General features: G+C 37.0%; 1 protein-coding gene across 1 annotated transcript in view; it reads left to right on the top strand.

Moving 5' to 3' along the window:
- LOC150101959 (forkhead box protein P1-like) overlaps positions 1–14308 on the top strand; it is a 227939-nt gene that overhangs the window by 12986 nt on the left and 200645 nt on the right. The gene's annotated exons all lie outside the window — the stretch shown is intronic.

The raw sequence follows: 14308 nt of genomic DNA, 5'->3' as shown, positions 1-14308 counted from the left end.
CGATGCCGTTTGATAGAATAGATCTGGGTTCGACTCCCGTATAGAACGCGAAGGACCTTTCCGCTGAAGGTCAGTTAGTCTCATACGTTGTGGGCAGAGTTTTTTCTTCTCCTCTCTCTCTCTCTCTCTCTCTCTCAGGTAGACATAGGACTTACCATCTCATACTAAAATTATGGTTACGAAATCCAAGGATACTTCGAAGATCACTAACGCTTATGAGCCTGTTTGAACACTAATGATGATGTTGATCACATAATAACTAATACTACTAATGACTAGTACTTCTCGGAGAGAGTTAAATTAATATCACGTAAATATTTTGTTTCCAATTTCTGTTTTTCTTAGCCACATATATATCGTGCTTATCGGCTTAAAGCGCGATTTTTATATTTGTGAAGCAGTTGGACTTGAACCCAATACGTTTGAGAGTAATGGAAAGCAGCTTACCACTTAGCTAGGGGGAAGCTCATCGATGTCTGCAGCAATTATTGTTATCGGGGAAGCGTTACGTCATCTTATTCTTCGTCAGTCAGTCACACGAACGAAACTATACTACTGTACTATTAAATAAAGGATTACTGTATTTCTATGTCGATGTCCGTTACATCAAAATTTATTATTCATGATTTCATCTTCAAAAAAAAAAAAAAAAAGGGAGAGAGAGGTATGCCATTTCAAAGTGATACAGTTGTGTTGTATCGAAATTTGATCATAGTTTTTCTTTGTATAGTTAGTTATACTTTGACAACAAATTAGTTCGCCATGATTAAGAAAATGCCTTTAAAACAAATACTCGTTATAAAAGGAGGATGAAAAAAACATTACATTTAAATTAATTAAATTTAAAGATAAACCTTTTTTTTTTTTAGCCCAAATGAAACAGCAGAAATTGGTGCATGATTAAATTTATTTCATTTTGGCATCAATACCGCAGCAAATTTAATTCAGTTTATATAAACATGACATTAAACTGCACGTACTGACTCGCGTAGGATGAACAAACGCAAAGAGTAAAATCCAATAAAAACATTTCGAAAGGAAACACTATAATTTATTCAATAGACCGCTCCTAAGTAGAAACAAAGCACTCATACAATGTACTCATACTAATATGTATAAAACAGGAAAGATAATGAAAATAATGAAATAATTCGCTTTATAATGCAAAAATATTTTTATATATTTTATCTGGCATTAATACAATGCCTGCGCATATGAACACGTAAACCTAGTTTTTCCTTTAAGCTTTACTTGTTATATCGAAATTTTTCTGTTTTATTTTTAGGAATATGAATTACAGAACAATGTACATGTTTTTATTCCATCTTCTTTAATCTCATGAGTAAAAATATCATTTTGTTTATTAACCACATCGTTTCGCATTGAAATCGAAATGGACTCAAATCTTGTTTATAATATGAGAAATTTTCCAGGTCTTTTCTGTCACGGCTAAATGAACATGTCTAAGAAAACAGGGAAAATGTTATCCTTATGAAAATTCCAATCTTTATTCCACAGAATAGATAAATCTATAATTTCTCTATCTTCATGGTTAAACATGATAATAGAGAAATTGCTTGTTATTAAATTTAATGGAATAAGATTATTCGTTTTTTTTTTTAATTTCTGCGTTGTGAATAACCATTAACTTTCTTTATTATCAAAATACGCAAATTAGCCGGAGTAGATATTTATTTGACAGATTTAATATATTAAAAATGTCGCCGTCCGTTGACTAGCGATTCGTTAAAATGGTTACCAAAAATTACTTATACATAGTTGTTAGTTTGACAGATCAACGGAGTGATCATGTCACTCCGATATTAAAAAATAAAAACCACGTGATACTCCTAGACCCAATGGCACGGCATGCTCCTGTTAAACTTTTTCTTTCAAGAAGGCATTTATAAACAGCTTGTTTTTGAGATTAAATCCAGTCATTTTAAATATTATGAGCGTTTTCAAAACTGCATCCCCCCCCCACAAAGAAATAATACTAATTCTTATTTTCTTTATTTAAATAGTTTTCTTTCCCGAAGAACAATTGTAGCTGGTAAGCCTAATCTCTTAGTGAAGAAAGTATAATAGTTTAAATTCCTAGTCGCGTTCCTAGGAAAGGATGTGGATAATCATTTGGACAACCGAAAGCTGGCTTTTTTTAATCTGCACAGTTATGTCATTCAATAATCCTTATTTGCATAACCTTTATACATTTTCATCCTTGGTCTTAAAAAATGAATTAAGATTTCTCAGTGTCATTTTTTATTTTTCCTCCATGTTGGAAAATATGTTGGCATTTTTTTTTTTTTTGTTTTACCATGTTTAGCGGATCTGTGAAATCTCAAATAGCCTCTTAACACTCGGCAGACCGTCAATATACTTTTCTCAGTTTAACACCACTTTGAATTAGTATAAACTCAACTAGCAATTGAATATTTGAACTTCTTGTCTACTAAATGTGGAAGTGCTTCGAAAGCTTACTGGACTGCGCAGATTGGGCAGACAGCGTAGAAAATGTAAATTGTCAACTCTATTTAACTGCATTGGACTCTCCAAGGGAACAGCGTTATCCTCAAAAGCAAATAACGCACATACTCGAAATGCAATTTTGAATGGAAATGCGCGTAATTAAGGTCTTCGCTACATCTGTGTAACCCACATCCGTTTTATGGACATGGCCGTGTTGTGTGTTGACCGCTGGTCAGTGTTACGCTACGGTCACTCGAGAGTGCTGACCTTGAATGAGGGAAGCAGCTGTTTACTACCTCTCCAGCACTTACAAGAATGTTGGGGCGGAACAACAAGGACAATTGACCTTTGACCATCTGCGTCCGGAGCAGAAGTAAATCACGACCTGAAAATGCTTCCAAAATAAATGATAAATCAATTACCAAGTTAATTGATCTGACTATTAGGTTAGATAGTTAATTGTTAGTTAATTCCTATCAGCTGTAACTACATTTTTCGTGTTGTAGCGAGATTTATTTTCCTTTCTCCCAAGTCTCTCTGTGTGTGTATCTGCTTTCGTACGTAATATCATTGCTTTGAGTATGCGAGGGATTCGTCTCTAGGGGGAGCTAGTTGACCAGTTATGCTGTAATCGCTGGAGACCACACATCATCACGACACAGTACTGAATTACGACGTTTTCCCCGTTCAAGTGTCGGCAACGAGGTGCGAAGCAGATAGCATCGCCGATAGGCATGGCTTGTCGGCACCTTGAATTCGTTTCCCTCCGGACTGCGGGAGCAAATTCTCATTGTTGGGTAGGATGACGAATGTCGGAGTACAGACGTAAAAAAAAAACGGCGACACACGGCAGATAGATCCATTCAGAGCCGAATGTACAGTTTCGTAGCAACGATACAGCGGCCCATTGACACTATTATCGCTCTTTGCACAGTCGCGAGGTTGCAACACCGTAAAGTGCAGCACACTGGCAATATCCGTCTCAATATTCCAATTTTCCTTAAAGCACAACTTGGCGATACACTTTGGAGATCGGGCGTTCACTTACGATCTCCACCCCGCCTTCACCCTCCGTCCTGAAATGATTAACCCATCTCAGTTGGCAGTACCGACTGGTTAAGTTTTCTGATAGCTGTCTAAATGCACGCAAGCATCCAGGAAGGCACACACGTGATAAAAGCCGAGGATGTTCATGTGTGTCATGATGGGAACAACGCTAGTCCCGAGCTGTGTCGTGAACGAATATATTAATCACACAACAGGGTGGGGCTCCGTTACTTTCTTTCTACTTTAATGAGTTAAGCTATAATTTTTTTTTTTATCTTCATGTTCTTAGAAGTTGCCTGGTGCCAGCCCTTGACATTTCCTTACACTATCATCCACGAGCTGAGATATTATCAAAGTTCAATGTCTCGTGGTCCTTACTTTACAATCCTTCAATAAATACTGTGAGGGGAAGGGGTACGATAAGGCCGTACTTTATTATAAGAGAATCGCACCCCTACTCCCTCACAATTAGGAACAGATTTTGTCTGAGACGGTAAACATTTCAGAACTATACGAACTCCTATTTACAACCTGACAGTAGAAACTGTAGATTTTATACGCAGAAATAGCATGATCATCCAGGTCCCAACACTAAAAATGATACATTGTTTATTGTATTGTTGAGTATCAAAGGATTTTCATCCATTGCATAGAGACAAATGTATCGATATTTTTTCTATTACTTGATTTTCATCATATTTAATATGAATTTTATCTTTCCCGGTGTGAGGCTCGTACGACTTGCTTATAGGAAACCTGAATAGCTTGAAAAAGTTTCATATTTCATCTCTAGATGGTTTCTGGATTATCTATTAATCCAATCAAGTGATAAAAACTGATGTTTATAAGTTTACAACTATTCATAAGTGTTAATCTCTCTCTCTCTCTCTCTCTCTTTCTCTCTCTCTCTCTCTCTCTCTTCCTATAAAGAGACTCTTCCTATAAACGTCTACTTTAGACGTTTCAGTTACTTGGAATATTTTCAGTTTCAGTGGTGTTGTGTCCTATTAAGTGGCAACAACCGGTTGTTTTAAAATTATCTGGTTTCGGATGAGGAAAAACAGCACTTGCCGAGAACAGACTTTCCACTCAGAATAGTAGAGTTTCCATTCAGAATTCAAATCTAGTTTTCTTTTCCAGTTAAGTTGCACGTGGGATAAAACCTTTCAGACCATAGCTAAGGCAAATTCTAGGGGCTCATCGGGCGACACGTTTTGGAGTTTCGTTGATTCATTTGATAGTTTACGGTTGTCGTTGTGTTGTTGAATAGACTAGAGATTTCATGAAGAGGGAAACCCTCTCACGACTGTATGACTGACTCCAGCTAACTCGCTTTCCGTTGAAAAAAAAAAAAAAAACATTTAAAAATCACGTATAAGACGGTAGACTGCGAAACATTGCCTAGATCCATAGTACAAGAATTTGAGCAGGCTTTACTGATGATTTCTTCAAGCCTATATACCCACTAACCTGTCTTAATAACTCGATCAACTTCCAGTATCACTGATCATGCATCATAATCCATCTGCTATTTTTGTATTTCGAAATGATTTGTTATTTTCCATTTTATGAAATTAATCAAAATGGTTGTCTTTATAATATATGTACACTTCATTCTTTACATCGTTTTCGGTACCCTGTGCAAATGAAGTAGTTGTGAAGTAGTGAAGAAACAAATGAAGTAATATGGTCCATTTAAATCCGAATTAGCCTCGATTGATTAGATCTCAGATGGTGGTAGAATCTTTTTCCTTTCTGCAAACTTTTATTCTGGGTGTCAGTGACTTCATGCTATGTGTTACAACTTCACAGTACTATTCCATATAATTAATCGTTTACCTTAATCTATAAGAAAACAAGTTTTGCGTGAATTCATAAAAATTATTAGTTCTATATTTCTCTACTAGTTTCGTGTATCTCTTTTTTTTTTTTTTTGTATACTGGAAGATTGTGTGTGTGTGTGTGTGTGTGTGTGTGTGTGTGTGTGTGTGTGTGTGTGTGTGTGTGTGTGTGTGTGTGTGTGTGTGTGTGTGTGTGTGTGTGTGTGTGTGTGTGTGTGTGTGTGTGTGTGTGTTTATAATTATTAACTGACTTAAACACCAAGAAAAAATATTAGAGATTTAATAAAGTTTCACTACTAGTTTCATTGGAAATACCGACTTCTTCAAGTGAATACAGTACCATGGAGAAAACAACATCTTAAAAATATATTGTACTTGAGACAAACAAAGAGTTTAGAACAAGTGGTAGTTGTGTTTGAAATTGTGTCCGAGCGTTAGTTCTGGCGTGAAGCACTGTGCGTGTGAATGATATCATGAGTGCGTCAAAACTGGATTATGCGCTATGTGAATCGGGCAAGCTGTAACTGAGATTGCTGTTTAGATGGGACAGGGTCGAGAGCTATTTCTTTGGATTCCAAGATACGTCTCTCTAATTCATCGGAGCATTTATGGATGTTTGAAGTTAAGTTCCAGTCTGTTTGATGTTGTCGTCCTTCAACGTTGGTATTGGCCGAGAATAAAACGTGGCTGGATAGGGCACTAGCATGGATTCTGTTATAAGAAATGTCAGGTTGGTGTTCTTCTAGGCGGAGAGAGATGGACTTTTCTGTCAGGCCATAATATGGTTTGCAGCAACTGCAAATGATTTTGTATACTCCCGGGAACTGAAGAAGGTTGTGTTTTACTTTAGGTTGACTGAGGCAAGATCGGAGTTTTGGAAAGGTGGAGAAACATGTTTTAACATTAAATTTCTTCAGGATTTTCACCAGTTTAAGAGAAAGAGAACTTATATACGGTAAGGAGATGTAGGCTGTTGGGTTTGAGTTATCTTCATTACTATATTGATTACGTACACTAAGATGATTATAGATACTTTTAGGAGAGTAACGGCTAAGTTTTTGTTGAAGTTCCTCTTCTGACAAGGATCTCGCCCGATGAGCTCGTGTGGAAATAATTCCTAATTACTGAGGGGGGGGGGGGGTAGTGGAGAGACGAAGCATGTAGGTATCTATCGGTGTGCGTTGGCTTTCTAAAGATAGAAATCTTGAGACCATCCGTTTTCTAGTAAGTTTTATATCTAGAAAAGCTAAAACATCATTAACTTCTGGATCGGATGTGAAGTTTATATTTTGATGAAAATTGTTTAAATGATCCAGAAAGGTTTGAAAGTTTTCTGAGCCGAGCTCCCAAATTAGGGAAATGTCGTCCATGTAACATAGCCAGATTTTGGGTTTCAGTGTCGCTGTGGAAATGGCCTTTTCCTCAAAATCTTCCAGAAAAACGTTGGCTAGCACCGGAGAGAGACAACGGGCTACCCATTGCCAAACCGCTGTTCTGTTTGTAGATCTTGTCTTCAAATAAGAAGTAGCCTGAATCCACTCAATGCACAAAATATTTTTAGATAACTTGTTTTTTAAAAGACTAAGGACTTCCTGGGTTGGAACGTTGGTGAATAGTGGGACTATATTGAAGCTTACCATTCTGTCTGCATCGTTAAGTTGAATGTTCTTGATCTTCGAGACAAAATCTGCCGGGTTCTTGATAAATGAAAAGGATTTTCCTATGAGATGTTTCAAGGAGGAAGCGAGATATTTTTAACTTATATATATATATATATATATATATATATAAGTTAAATTACAACAGGCCTTTACTGATGTAGACGTAGGTTTCTGTGGTTAAGCAGTTCCACATAATAATATAAAGAGTTTATTAAAAATAACCAATTGAAAAACCTGACAAGTTTCGTGCGTCGTAAGACTTACACCATCAGGAGTAATGGTACATGAAAGTTTTACACAACAAAAGCTTATTGACAATTAATTACACCTGTTAGATGTTTTTAATAACTTCACAACTGTTAAATAAATTGATAAACCAAAATACAAATGATGTACAATATTCGTTACTGAATGCGTGTTGGAACATAGCTAAAACATCTAATATGTGTAATTAATTGTCAATAAGCTTTTTGTTGTGTAAAACTTTCATGTACCATTTCCCCTGATAATGGAAGTCTTATGACAAACGAAACTTGTCGAGTTTTTTTAATTGTTTATTTTTAATAAGCTCTTTATATTACAATGTGGTAATGGATATACCGGAAACTACCTACAGAATAGGCCTTTACTGTTTCAAAACTAGCCGCTTCCAAAGCAGAAGATTTGGTTAATTTACTTATATATATATATATATATATATATATACATCAGTGGCGCACCCAGAGGGGGGAGGGGGGGCAAGGGGCCCGGGCACCCCCCAAAGAAAAGGAAAAAACACTAGAAAATTTTCCGAAAATCTTTTCCTAATTAAAATTCATTTTTTTTTTATTTATGTTGTGTGCCACTTATGAATTAGCGATCACTGCAGATGCTCAGTTATAGGTCGTATGCGATGTGTAGTGTGTATTCGCAAAACGTCTACTCAACTCGGCCCCCCCCCCCCTCAAAGGTTAAATCCTGAGCGCTCGGCCCCCTCCAAGATTAAATCTTGAGTGTGCCACTGATATATATATATATATATATATATATATATATATATATTGTGTGTGTGTGTGTGTGTGTGTGTGTGTGTGTGTGTGTGTGTGTGTGTGTGTGTGTGTGTGTGTGTGTGTGTGTGTGTGTGTGTGTTAAATAGCCATGTTAAAACTAGTTTTTTTATAAGATAGTTTGAATTATTCTAACTGAATTGCTTGCTATAAGGTCAATAAATATACATACTGCCACCATAACGGGGCAGACATAAAATAACCCAGAGAGGAAATGAACACTTTTCAAACGGGACAATTACGAGCTCTCGAACACACGCGATGAACTACAAACTCCTTGTATTTGTGGGTGGGAAGGCTGGCTCCGTTTCCTGTTCTTCGAATGTTCATTTAGAAGCTTTAGCGTGGAAAGGGGTTCGGGGATGTCGGTAGGTCAGATGTGAAAGCGCCCGCTAGCTCAAAACGGACTTGACAGTTCAAGGCAGCAGCAGCAGGTCCCCTAAGGACAGTAGTGGTTTTCGCTCCTTGGCGTGCCGTTCATTAGAAGCTATTTAAAGAAAGTCTTGGCGTTAATCCCCAAACTTCCTCTACATTATAACCTACAGGTGACCTCTATGACCTTTGTTTGTTGGCTCCCCAAGTATCCCCTCCTGACCAACGGTTACCATTGGTTTTTCTTGTTTAGGGTTACCCCCCCTGCTTCCCACCCCCGTACCCCGCTAACTGAACTGTACTTGTTTCCTTGCAATACAACTAGGGAATGCGGCTTAATTATATCAAGCTGTTACTCCGGGACGGACCTTTTACCTGATCGCTGGACTAGGGTTAGTTTTCAAGAGGGTGACACACACCACGCCAGTACCTTGCCTTGTCCCTATACCGAACATCATGAATGACCGATACATTCTGTTCAAGGTCGTAGACTGGGAGGGAGTGGGCCAACACACCAATCTATATCTGTAGTGAAAACGTGATTCTGTAGGTATTGAGAGGACAGACATTCAACCCCGGCTACTTTGTTTTCTTTGAAATATCTGCTTTGTTTTGTTCGTATCAAGTTCAATCTAAACCCATGTAGTGTGCATTTGTATGAAAAGAAATTTCTTTACATAATTATTGTTAATTGTGACAGAGGAGGGTTTACGCTAACTTTTAACTCTGATGTTAGCAAAGTATAACCGCAACCATGTTCTTAATTAGATATGTCTGTATGTGTTGAGCCATTTGAATTATGCGACTTTTAAGAACTAATTCAACATAGATGATTCGAACCATGATTGTTATTATTTTATTCATCTTACTACGCTGCTGTTTTTACTAAATGTTTTTAATCAGTTTCGACATTGAAATTAGAAATATTAAAGCTCAGAGCATTGGTTGCTCATAAAGAAACGTAAATCAATACCATTACAACATCTTTACATAAAAAAGTACGACTATATAAAATCTTCGTTAATTATGGAGACACAAGCATGCACTAATAACATTTCCTAACATGATTAATATGGGAATCACAAAACAGGCATTAGCTGTGATAGTCATTCTGTATACAGATATCTGCACGTGTTAAAATTATAATAATCGAAAGCAGAATCGTCAGCCTTCCAGGTGTGAACATGTTGCTGTACTCGCATCCATAAATCTAACAATAGCCAGTCTCACCTCATTCTTGACGTGCCCACGCAGAGAGTAGACTGCGTTGGAGTTCATCAACTCTTCATCATTTTAAAAATTGTCTATTTGATCGTATATTCCCGATCATCGTCATCATATTGTTATTTTCACCTCTTGTTCGAACTCCATTTGCTTCTTTTGTTTCCATGCATTTCTTGTGACATTTTTAATTATTTTTAGTTAATTTTGTGTGTATGTTTTTCATCCGAATTTCAGATACCATTTTCGAATGTGTTTTGTTTATTATGATTTTTTTTTAATTTTTTTTTTTTTTTATTCTCAAATGTGATACTTCGGGAGGTTGCATGGAGTGCAAAACAAAATCACTAATTGAAATCTGCGGATGGATCAAAGAATACCACATCATCCACGTAATATCATATATAATTAGTATAATGTATAATAGCACTAATAACTGCCTGTTAGTTTAGTACTGTTAATTATTTCAGAGATTATCTCGTCCATTTAAAGTTAAGTTATGATTTCCCACGGTGCAATGCAAGGACATCTAACTCATCACGAGTAGTAGAGCAAGAACAATCTCTGAACCAAGGGCTCCACTGTGAGCCTTCGTAGCCCGTCTGAGCTACGGTGGTTTGTAGCGAATGGTAGAAGGATATTTTAAAGATAAATCTCTGGATGCGAATTTCTGCTAGGCATGAAGAAAAGTGGTTCTAGAATCTTCAGGGCTACTTTTAACTCTCCTTAAATTTTTTACCTCTACAGAGATAATATCATTTTCACTTATTTTTTTTTCGTTGCCCTAAAAGAAAATGTGCTGTGTAGGTCTCATCTTCCTGTATCAGTTGCCCACGTGTTTTTAAAAAGTGTATTTAATATATGAAAAAAAAGGATAATTTAAAAGGATCACTTGATTACGATGTTTGTTTAATATGAAAAATGAAATAGGATTTTTTTTATATAAATCTTTAAAACAAATACTACTATTGGGCTGAGATGTCTGAGTGCTACCCTACAGTATAGCAAGAGTGAACCTAGAACACGGTCGCTATCTGTTTGTTGTTGTGACGATGTTCTCTGTCTCTTGTTAGTATAGGTTGTTCAACTGAATCATTCAGCGTTCTCGATGACTGTTCTAGTGTTCTGTGTGATTCGCGCTAAGTAGCTTCTCACCTAACCTTGAAAAGTTACTTCCCTACTTGGCTCTGCATTTGTGGGGAAAAAAATTGAAACGTTTTCTGTCATCCTAGTTAGGCGAAAATCTTGACAGTAAAACACCAACTCTGTTCACTGCGAACACATTCCCAGGAAGGCTGGTGTTAGGTTGGGTTGTTTGAAATTTCAATCGAAGCAACTAAGCCTAATCAGTTCGGTTATCTGCATATGCCATTTTGCCATTTTGCCGATGAAAAACTTGATATTCCAGGAGGAAAAAGTCATCCACCTTCGTGTGAAACAGGCTAACCCTTAAAAGAGCTGTTAGAAAGCTCCAGGAAGACTGAGAATTAGTTGTTTGATAGCGACTCTAAACACTCTTCACAAATTCTCTTGATAGTTAGTCGAAGGCTATTGTAATATACAGTAGATATCAGTAGAAATACACACATTGTGCAGTATTAGTCATGGAAATATTTTCTTCAGTTTCCGCTCACTTAATCAAATATAGTATGACTTTTGATACTCGAATCCAGTATACTGTAAATGTCAATTTTAGTTTGTAAGGGAAAAATTAAAATAAGACAAACGAGTATTATCCTTGCACTTCATTGAAAAGTCAAGTTCACGTGACTTGTTAATAACATGCGAGTATAGTCCCGGTGGAATCTTTTATAATATTATTGTTATTATTATTATGTGACATTTCCAGGGAGTCCAAAGACTCATCGAGGGAGAGTGTGCCAACAGCATCGAACGATTGTACCCTTCCAACTACTAACCGCGCTCAAACTTGCTTAACTTTTTTCGCGCGCCATTAGTATGGAATCCTTTTTTACTTTTATTACTAGCAATGCAAGGAATGCCACAAACAAAGTTATATCGTAAGCTTGTAGATTCTTGAAAATGTGGATGCAATGAGTACCAATATAAAATGGTTCTTTCAGATGAACTACTGAAATGACGCTGAGAATTCTGATTTTAGTATTGAGAAAGTGGACTGTTCGATTCTTCCTACAAAAACATGGCGTATGGTAAAGGTGAATTAAAGCTAAAAATGGCATCCCACGATTACGTGATTTTTCCTGCAGTTGTCGCTCTTATTTTCAGTGCTCTTTCTCTCCGCGTATCGAAGTGAAGTGGGTACGGCTGTGGTTACTAGTAACAGCGAATAAACAGGATATGCGATTTTGGCCAAAGGAGCACGTAAGCATCCTGCTTGAACAACTGCTACGTAACAAACATGGTGTAATATGAAGTGGCGTATCTGGAGCGAGTCGTTGGACCTAGTCTTTCCACGGATGAGGTGCGATGTAGCTGCTGGATAATTTGGACGGTGACAGGTAAATGCTAAAGAGACTTTCTTGCATCAAACGTTTCTGAACTGATGATAGGCCAACATTACGCTTGGTTTTAACAGCTGTAGATAGAATGGGACTCATATTACCCCAATACTCTGTCAGTCATTTCGGGTGGAGATTACAGAGATATAGATTAGTCTTCCTGTTTCACTAGGGCAATACTCTCTGCCGGTCAGTTACCGTAATAGACATTAAACACGTCGTGGCGCCCTCTTTTTTTAGGATTTTCGACCGTTTTTCAGACTTGGCGCTGTATGCATATACAGCTGTTGTTTTCTACATTATCTACTACTCGGAGTTTTGCCTGTTTCATCAACTCCTCCTAAACGGCGAGACATAGGATAATCAAATTTAGTATTCAGCCCACTCCTTTTATAATTGAAATCAGTGAAAGGGTTTGGCCGACCTTCTAAATCACGGAATCTAACATTGAAGTAATTTCAGTTTATGGTAGTTGCATTCTCCGAACATTAAATGCTATAACCAGCAAACTTTTATGCAGTTTCTCTTATCACTTAAACAGTTTAATCCTCAACTCAGAGATGGAGGAGGAAGGCATATGTTGGTGGTTTGGCGTTATGGCAGCTGCATCCTTGTATGTTTGGTTACTAAATTCAGGAGTGGATGCCTTCTAGTATTACTTAAACCAGTCTAAGGATTCGAGCCCTCTGATCCATTCTATATCTGCAGGCACTTCCAGTACAAGTTGATATTGCAATAAATAAAAGAAAAATGTCTGGGTCCACCCTTCTACATTATAAGAGTAGATGAACGCATTCTACCGACAAAGATAGAAAACCTACAAATATTACAACTTGCAAGCTTAATTTTTAATTCTACAACTTTAATTCGTTATTAATGTGTAATTTTCCCTTTACTTTTGAAAAATAAAGCAAATACAGTAAAAGGTAGTTTTATTCTCTCTTTCTTTCTCTCTATCGAAGTGAACTTCTATAGCGTGTCCACCTTTTTCAGAAGACAAGACACAACAATGTTCGCTTCCTTAACTCCACCCTCTCTTTTTTAGGCTGTGTGATGGCTTTGGTGGTGTTCCTTTACGAACAAGACCATCACACATAGCACTTACATAACACGTACATAAAAGCAACCGCCTGCCCACCGAGTGGACACCAAGTCCCATGCGGAGTTAATCATATGGCAGACTGTGGCTCGAGTAGGCCCCGCCATGTGGACAAGAATCGTTTCCCCCATTTCTCCACCAACGAGAAATTTGTTTGTTTTTCTGTGCATCGCATTTCCGTGTATCGCCAGATTCCTTCCTTTCTCTCACACTTCCATCAGCTGTCTTCCTTCCATTTCCTCGCCTCTTTGCGCCTGTATTTTCTCAGGTTTTCCTTCTCTCGTTGTATAATCTTATACATATCTTCCCTTCCCACTTTTCTTCCTTTATTGTATTTCTCTTTGTTTCTTTGTCTTTTCTTGTCATAGTCATTAGTATCTCTATTTCTTAATCTATCGTTCTTTCTAGTCGCTCTCTCTCTCTCTATCTATTTCTCATTCTCTCCCTCTCTCAATTTATTGCTCTTTCTAGTTTCTTTGTCTATCGCTGTCTCAATCTCTCAATTTAATTTTGTACTTCGTACCTTTAGAATAGTTTTTCTTGCTTTCGTAATTTAACTTGTGCATCTCTCTCTCTCTCGTTTTCTTTTCTTCTTATGTAGAAATTTTGTGATATTCTTTCTATGTGATCATATTTGTGGGAACAGTCCTCCTAGCATAAAATTGGCTTAGCAATGATTAGGTGCTGCCATCTACCGAGCAAGAACTAAGTAGTACTACTTTCAAAGTTATTCGGAAACCTTTAACAATCAACAAAGACAGCTTCAGTTTAGACAAAGTATCAATACGAATGTTTTGTAAATAGAGTGCATTCAACTTAAATATAAATATATATTTTGCGTTAAAAAAAATTCGACAACTATTTAAATATTGAGTTGCATTCCAAGTTCATTAACAGCTATTTAGAATAATCTGATCTCTGAGTGTGTTGTCATAAATTAAACTCCAAAGTGTTGTAATCGTTTTAAACCTACCAGAAGTCTATGTACAGCATTTGATATACCCGATTTCAATTATGTTCAATAGATGTTATCGTCGGTAACATTTTTATATTCGTTTATTTTTAATAAATA

The sequence above is a fragment of the Typopeltis vanoorti genome, chromosome 11 (genome assembly GCF_054136105.1).
Source record: "Typopeltis vanoorti isolate ZY-2024b chromosome 11, IOZ_Tvanoo_1.0, whole genome shotgun sequence".
In the NCBI taxonomy this organism is placed as follows: domain Eukaryota; kingdom Metazoa; phylum Arthropoda; class Arachnida; order Uropygi; family Thelyphonidae; genus Typopeltis; species Typopeltis vanoorti.
This window is presented reverse-complemented; position numbering and strand designations above follow the sequence as displayed.